Raw genomic sequence first — 7,955 nt, 5'->3', positions numbered from 1 at the left:
GGTGGGGGTTCATGCATGTGCGTAAAGTGTCGTCCCAGATTAGCCTGTGGAGTCCACACAGGCTAATCAGGGACGACACTTTCCGCTTTTATGATATTTTTAGTTTACAAAAAGTCTCTTCTTAGCAAAAATGCAGTTTAGGCGGAAAGTGTCGCCACTGCTTAGCCTGTGCAGACTGCACATGCTTATTTGGGACTTCACTTAACGCTCATGCATAAAACCCCCTGTTCACAGAGCACGGCCCAAATAAATGCTAGTAGCGATAAGAAGTAATCTTGTCGACCAGTAAATGCAGCGGACCAAGATGCTAATATAAGTTTAAGTTATAATACAAGTGTGACATTGACAGCCATGTTTGTTTTCTTGTACAATAAGGGAAACAAGTTAGCCTTAGGACGAGTCAATGTTTACAACATATTCAAGAGTTGCCTAAATGTAAGTTTCGATCGCAACGACATGTGAAAAAATGTCTTACAAGTTACTTATTTCCAAATATCCTAACTCTCAGCTTTATAGTTAGTGAGAATGTTTAGTGTTCACTGTGTACATATAAGGAAACAAGTGACCCAATGTGTGTCCAATTTTGGCTCAAGGGGCATGAATAGAAAAAAACTTGGTAAAGCGCCATCATAAAGATGCTACTTAACCTGATGGCTAAGTGATGCTAAACAAACTATAGGATTTGCGGGGTAAGAGATGCAGTCTTCATCAACAACACATTCAGAAAAGCGGTAAACACCCGGCGGTGGGGGGGGGGGGGTTAAATTTTGACCCCGATGGATTATTTTTAAAAAGACGAGGACTATTATATGAGTCGCGTTCTGAGCAAACTGGGCATAATGCATGTGCGTAAAGTGTCGTCCCAGATTAGCATATGCAGTCCGCACAGGCTAATCAGGGACGATACTTTCCGCCTAAATTGGATTTTTGCTAAGAAGAGACTTTATTTAAACGAAAAGGTCATAACAGCGGAAAGTGTCTAATCTGACAGGCTTATCTGGGACGACACTTTACGCACATGCATTAAGCCCAGTTTTCTCAGAACAAGGCTCATATTTTGTTGCATAACAAATACCAAACCTTGCTGTTTTAGATAGAAGGTACTTTTAGTTTGCACTACACTCATTTACGAGAAAAGTGCAGTTGTCCTGCATGATGTAACATAACACTTATCAAGCCTCTGGGCGGTTTGAGAGGAGAGTTCCACTTCACAACGCAACACATAACAAATACCAAACCTCCGAGTCTCGAGTTTTTTTTTCGCTTCAATCATAAAAGGAAAGCAAGTTACGCCAAGTTCGGGTCCCATTTCGATCACATGGGGGGCGGGGGCGGGTTTGAATGAAATTTGCAACCACTCTTTAACGTATATTGTCAATTATAACCCATATCTATGGCCAGGTCTTTTTATAGAAGATTATACAAACTATTTGGCTACATTTGGCTTTGCCACTTTTCAACCCGGGATTATATTTTGCAAAAAAATGTATATGACCACATATACGATGTTACAGACCCAATGGTATTTTTTAGGCTGGCGGGTTAAGAGAGCATCAACAAGATTATTAAAGATCAAAACATGTATTTTGAGCTCTGATGACCTACATATACAGCGGGCTGGAATGGGTTGAACAACTGTAGAAGAGGGCCCATAAAGATCATTCATGTGAAGTTCCGTCAAAATCTGCTCGGCAGTGAAGGAGCAGATGCCGTTTGAAGCTAATAAATGACGACGTAAACAAACCACAAGACGAACGACAACAAACGCCGGACACCCACAGCAACAGCTTATAATGTGAGCTAATTAAAGGGGCCTTTTCACGTTTTGGTAAGTTGACACAAATAAAAAAAAAATCAGATTGAATAATTTTTATTTCAGTTATGATATTTGTGAGGAAACAGTAATTCTGAACATTTACCTTGCTCTTCAATATCCATTATATGCATCTTTAAACGATTTAAAAATGAAAATTATAAAGCGTTGACTAGCGAAACGATTGCATAATTTGAAGACATCTGTTTTTGTCGTTCTATTTTGTGATACCACGACGATTGTTTATATAAAATATAAAATACATTACTAATCGTATGAGATCGAATGGCCGAGTGGCCTAAGCGCCGGACGTTTAATCCAGGGGTCAGTGGTTCGAGCCCAGTTGAGGGTTCCTTTTTTCTTTCTTAATTTTATTCTTGTTTTTTTTTTTTTACCGAAGCTTTTTAGATCCTATGTTTACATGTATCAATGTAAAGCATTTAATGACAAACTTCAATACATGCCAAAATCTGTGAAAAGGTCCGTTTAACCCATTTATGCCTAACGTTTAGAAAAAAGGCCTTGGCAAACAGCGTAGACCCTGACAGCGTTCTAGATAAGCTGCGTATCAGCGTAAAATACGCATTAGAAATATCAAGATACGCTCAATTTATCATTTCCGCGCGTACATTTAAGCAAGCCAATCTGGACTACGCAAATGATGTAAATTCTCTGCGTACAACGTAAAAAAAATTTATAAACAGCTGATTGGCTTTCGCCAAAATATGAGACTGGTTATCGTAAAATTTAGAGCTAATTTGTGCGCTGGATTGTATAAATAGTTAGCCAGTCGGTATGTATACTCTGTATCATATAGACGCATGGTTAATTTTAGTATTAATTTTTTTTTAACAGACAGTCCAGCGCTTATGTGTTTATAAAATTACATGAAGAGGTCAGCATGGCTTCTTCGAAGCCAAAACAAATTACTAATCTCAAAGTAAAATTGATTCTTTTTATACGGCAAAAGTTGTATCGGGTAAAAAAATTGTACTGCCAATACTGAATGATTTGATTTCCTGATTTCAAATAAAAAAGGACACACTTAAATGCTAATAAAACAACTGTTGAAAGTTGGCAAAAAAGTTTTCCTTGGCTAAAGGTGATGGAAACCTATAAACCATGGGCAGTTAAAAAAAACACTTTCTTACATAGTTAAAGTAGTGTGTCTGTACCGCGGCTATATTCTTGTTTTACTTTTTGCAAATTACCCTTTAAGCAAGGCAAAATCTGACCATTTACCTCCATGCTTTGGAAAGTGGGGGTATTTACCCACATGGGTAAAAAAATATCTAAATCGCTGCCAGATGAGACGCCGCATGATGCGGCGTCTCATCAGGGGTCTGCGCTGTTTGCTTAAAGGAATTTCTGTAAGAAATATTCTAAATATAGAAATAAATATACTAGACAGCCCTAATTTTGGAAATAAATTGATCCAATTTAGAAGGATGGGAGAGTCCACTAGGCATAAATGGGTCAAACGCATGGGAATTGAGCCGTGCAGAAGATAAATCCACCACACCAGGAAGATTTCACGTTATTAACAATATACAATAGTAACGCTCAATTGCAACAAACCGAAGCTTAGGTTCACGCCTATTTAAAGCCGTGTTTTGAACCAAACATGCGATTTCCATGAAACATGCATACACTTGTTAATTAAGACATTAATTAAGAACAATTGTACGATACGAAACAAGATGTTTAATGTCCTGTCATACACAATACATATACAGCAAGTTTAGAAAAAAGTCGGGAAAAGGTCGGAGGAAATAAATGCAAGAAGGTTCAATTTCAATTTAAATGTTGCAGGGGGAACTTTCATTGAATCATTGCAAGGGGAACTTTGATTGAATCAACAAAGTTATGTTAATGCACATAATGTACATTAAGGTATTTCTTGGCGTTGTATACGGTACAAATCAACTTGAATTTACACGTTCAACTTTTAGTATAATGGTTACAAAGGTGAAAACTGTTAAAATAATTACAAATATGAGTTGATTATATAGAACGATCTATATGTAACCCAATCAGTTATGAGATACTTGACGTGTGATCACCATAAAAAAGGAATTTTTAAATTTCATGTATATATAATTATACAGTATATGAAGTTTGTCGTAATATACGTTCCGCTATATTAATGAAATACCTCTTCATTTACAACCTCATTGCTTATGTCTCCATTGCCTTTATAAGTAGTTCATGGTGTGAACCATTGTATTGATATTTGCGTGTACTCGAAGATTGGGTATGTATTTTTATGAAATTAATGAAAAACACAATTGCCCTTACATTCTTTTTATACATTCATGAATCATACTGCATACTTGTTTATGGTTTATAGCTATAAATTACGGTTTTCGTGCTTTCGTATACTATTATTTTTTATAATAACACATTTGAGAAATTGGTACCACCATTGCCCTCATGCGACCTTCACACAAATGCGCACGTACGAAGCAAACACGACACAATGCATAGAACGTATAATTGGGAAAACCGGGCTTAACGCATCTGCTTAAAGTCTCGTCCCAGATTAGCTTACGCAGTCCACACAGGCTAATCAAGAAGACACTTTCCGCCTATATGGGATTTTCTGTACAGTTTTTTTAGGGTAAAATAAAAGCGGAAAAAGTCGTCCAAGATTATTGTAGCCTGTGTGGACTGTACTTTTCGCAGATGCATTAAACCCCGTTTTCACACAGCGAGACTCATTTGTTTTATACACAATAATATTACCTTCGTTAAGCATGTTAATAAATCTGAACGTGCTCACATTGACGAACTATGTAAATATTGGCTTACACTGACGAACTTTGTAAATAATGCCTCACAATGACTGACTGTGTAATATATGTGTCACACTGACTGACTTGGTAACTAATGACTCAAATTGACTAACTTTATAACTCCTGCCTCACACTGTCTGATGTTGTAACTTAGAACTCACGTTCCCTGACTTTGTAACTGATGTGTAAAACTGTCTAATTGTGTAACTAATGCCTCCTCACGTTTAAATTAATGTGTCAGATTGACTGATTTTGTAATTAATGCCTCCACACTTTTAAACTAATGTGTTTCATTGACTGATTTTGAAACTTTTGTGTCAAATTGACTGTTTTTGTAAGAAAAATCTCCGACAGACTGTATTTCAATACTTATCTCTAACCGACTAACTTAGTTTAAACATATTTATTTCTTTTGGCAAACACAGTGTACATCAAGTAATTTACAATACAATCAGTATAAGAAAAGTATTTAAACGAAAGAAATAAATCTTAAATAGTTTCTCTCCTTGCAGTAATAGTTACGCAATACGACTAACTTCGTAACTACCGTATTGCCTAACATTGACTGACCATGAAACTTATGTATCAAATTGACTGAACATGAAACGAATGTATCACATTGACTGACCATGAAGCGAATGTGTCACATTGACTGAACATAAAACTAATGGAACGCTTTGACTGAAAATGAATCTAATGTATCGCATTGACTGAACATGAATGTAATGTATCGCATTGATTGACCATGAAGCTCACGTATTACATTGACTGACCATGAAACTTATGTATAACATTGACTGACCATGAAACTAATGTATAACATTGACTGACCATGAAAATAATGTATCACATTGACTGACCATGAAACTAATGTATCACATTGACTGACCATGAAAGTAATGTATAGCATTGACGGACCATGAAAGTAATGTATAACATTGGCTGACCATGAAACTAATGTATCATATTGACTGACCATGAAATTAATGCATCACATTGACTGACCATGAAACGAATGTATCACATTGACGGACCATGAAACTAATGTATCACATTGACTGACCATGAAACTGATGTATCACATTGACTGACCATGAAACTAATGAATCACATTGACTGACCATGAAACTGATGTATCAAATTGAGTGACCATGAAACGAATGTATCACATTGACTGACCATGAAACTAATGTAACTCTTTGACTGAAAATGAATCTAATGTATCGAATTGACTGAACATGAATCAAATGTATCGCATTGACTGACCATGAAACTAACGTTTTACATTGACTGACCATGAAACTAATGTATCACATTGACTGACCTTGAAGCTAATGTATACAATTGACTGACCATGAAACTAATGTATCACATTGACTGACCATGAAACTAATGTATCATATTGACTGACCATGAAAGTAATGCATTACATTGACTGACCATGAAACTAATGTATCACATTTACTGATCATGAAACTAATGTATCACATTGACTGATCATGAAACTAATGTATCCCATTGACTGATTATGAAACTAATATATAACATTGACCGACCATGAAACTAATGTCGCTTATTTAAAAAAATGACCGTTAAACTTATGTTTCACACTGACTAACAGTTAAACACTGACTGACGTTAAAACTAATGTCACACACTGAGTGACTGTGAAACGTGTAACATTTTAATAGTTTGCTTCGTCGTTTCATTGGTTAAACGGGTGTCCGTACTCCGAGCTCATATCGTATAGTATAATGTTTTACACCAATGCAAACAGTTAACATTCCTATGGCAATCATCAATTCATAGTTTTGTACTGGATAATCATCATCATCATCATCATCATCATCATCATCATCATCATCATCATCATCATCATAATCATCGTCGTCATCATCATCATCATCATCATCATCATCATCATCATCATCATCATCATCATCATCGTCGACGTCGTCATCATCATCATCATCATCATTATCATCATCATCATCATCATAACCATAACAACCACCACCATTACAATCATTTTAGGCAATATCAACAGCTATATTACCAGGTCTCATAAGTTCATTAATAGAACTGTTGTAATAGACCTTAATGCTGTAAAATGAATGCGGTTGTTAAAATGCGTCAATCTTGTATGCACAATATACTTCATTTAATACTGTGCTGTGTATGCGCGTTAGAATATGCGTAGGAGGGCTTGTTTGGCCGAGGAGAATATACTTGCGTAAACATGCACTGCCACTGGGTCAAACATACATGCATTCGGTCTAATGCCTAAGCTGCCATAAAACTGTAATAAAATGTCATAGCAACTGAAATCAGAGCTTTGTTTATACAGCACGCAAATAGCTGAGTGAATGCATATTTAGCAAGCGGTAGAATTTAATAATGACCATTAACATTAACCCCAAATAAATAATTAACCATTCCTAACTTATATAATGAACGTTTTAAGGACAAAACAGAATTAGCGTGAAACCTACTATTCGATATCAATAATTAAACGTACTCACCGAGTTATACAGCCTATACAGGCTATGTCATCCAAATAATCAAGATACAAACACGGTTAAACTCGATTAAGTATCCAGTGTTTATTGACGTAACATCACAACAAACCTTATAATCAGAATTGTCTTTGAGTTGAACACCAGTTTTGACATCCCCTTCCTTTCTATGATGCGTTATTACACCTTAATCCCAGCGCATTCCTAGCATACCAGAACACAAGCGCCCTACGTCACACTACCCCCACTATACTACCTTGATCTGACAGACAATCGTGTATAAACTCTGTTCATTAATGAATCTTACCTCCAAGTTATACGTTAGCTTTCCTCGAACAAATTCACCAGTGTCGCCAAACACAGCTTAATGATCACTTTATTCTTCCTTTGGACCGCTTTATTATTCAATGATACCGTATTAAAACTTAGTTGTAAAATTTTGTTTATGTCATGATTTCAAAGTAAAGCTAGCGAATAGGAATGCTGTTGAATCGGGCGATCGACCAGCGAGTTAGCTATATACCGCTGATAAAGAATGAATAGTCTGTGCGCTAGCGTGTTAGTCGATACATTCTTTAAATCTTTCCCAGGTAAAACTGGGTCACCGTAGCTCACTACAACGCAGGCAGTCGTTCTTGTTTTAGATTGCTTTAAACATCATGTGACCGAATGAACCAGCGCGTGCTGATAATACATGAGGCATAACGCTATATATAGAACGGGTTCGAACACAAGCAGGGGTCATTTCGAAATTCACAATCACGAAGGAGGTATTAGTTCATAGTTTTCACGAGTCTATTTACACATGTTTATAAATACGACTTGACTCAC

At 36.4% G+C, this 7,955-nt stretch overlaps 1 protein-coding gene across 3 annotated transcripts in view; it reads right to left on the bottom strand.

Annotated features, from left to right (window-relative positions):
- LOC127875023 (fos-related antigen 1-like) overlaps positions 1-7,643 on the bottom strand; it is a 29,805-nt gene extending 22,162 nt beyond the window's left edge. Inside the window, exon 1 of one of the 3 annotated variants that reach the window (XM_052419754.1) lies at positions 7,432-7,643. The gene's annotated coding sequence lies outside the window, so the exon portion shown is untranslated. Of the gene's footprint in view, positions 1-7,130; positions 7,350-7,431 lie in introns of those variants that run through there. The other 2 variants (XM_052419757.1, XM_052419756.1) reach the window with 2 other exon arrangements.
- Between the last annotated feature and the right edge of the window lie 312 nt (positions 7,644-7,955).

This window comes from Dreissena polymorpha, chromosome 3 (assembly GCF_020536995.1).
Source record: "Dreissena polymorpha isolate Duluth1 chromosome 3, UMN_Dpol_1.0, whole genome shotgun sequence".
Lineage (NCBI taxonomy): Eukaryota > Metazoa > Mollusca > Bivalvia > Myida > Dreissenidae > Dreissena > Dreissena polymorpha.
The sequence above is the reverse complement of the archived record's forward strand: the minus strand, read 5'-3'. Positions and strand labels throughout refer to the sequence as shown.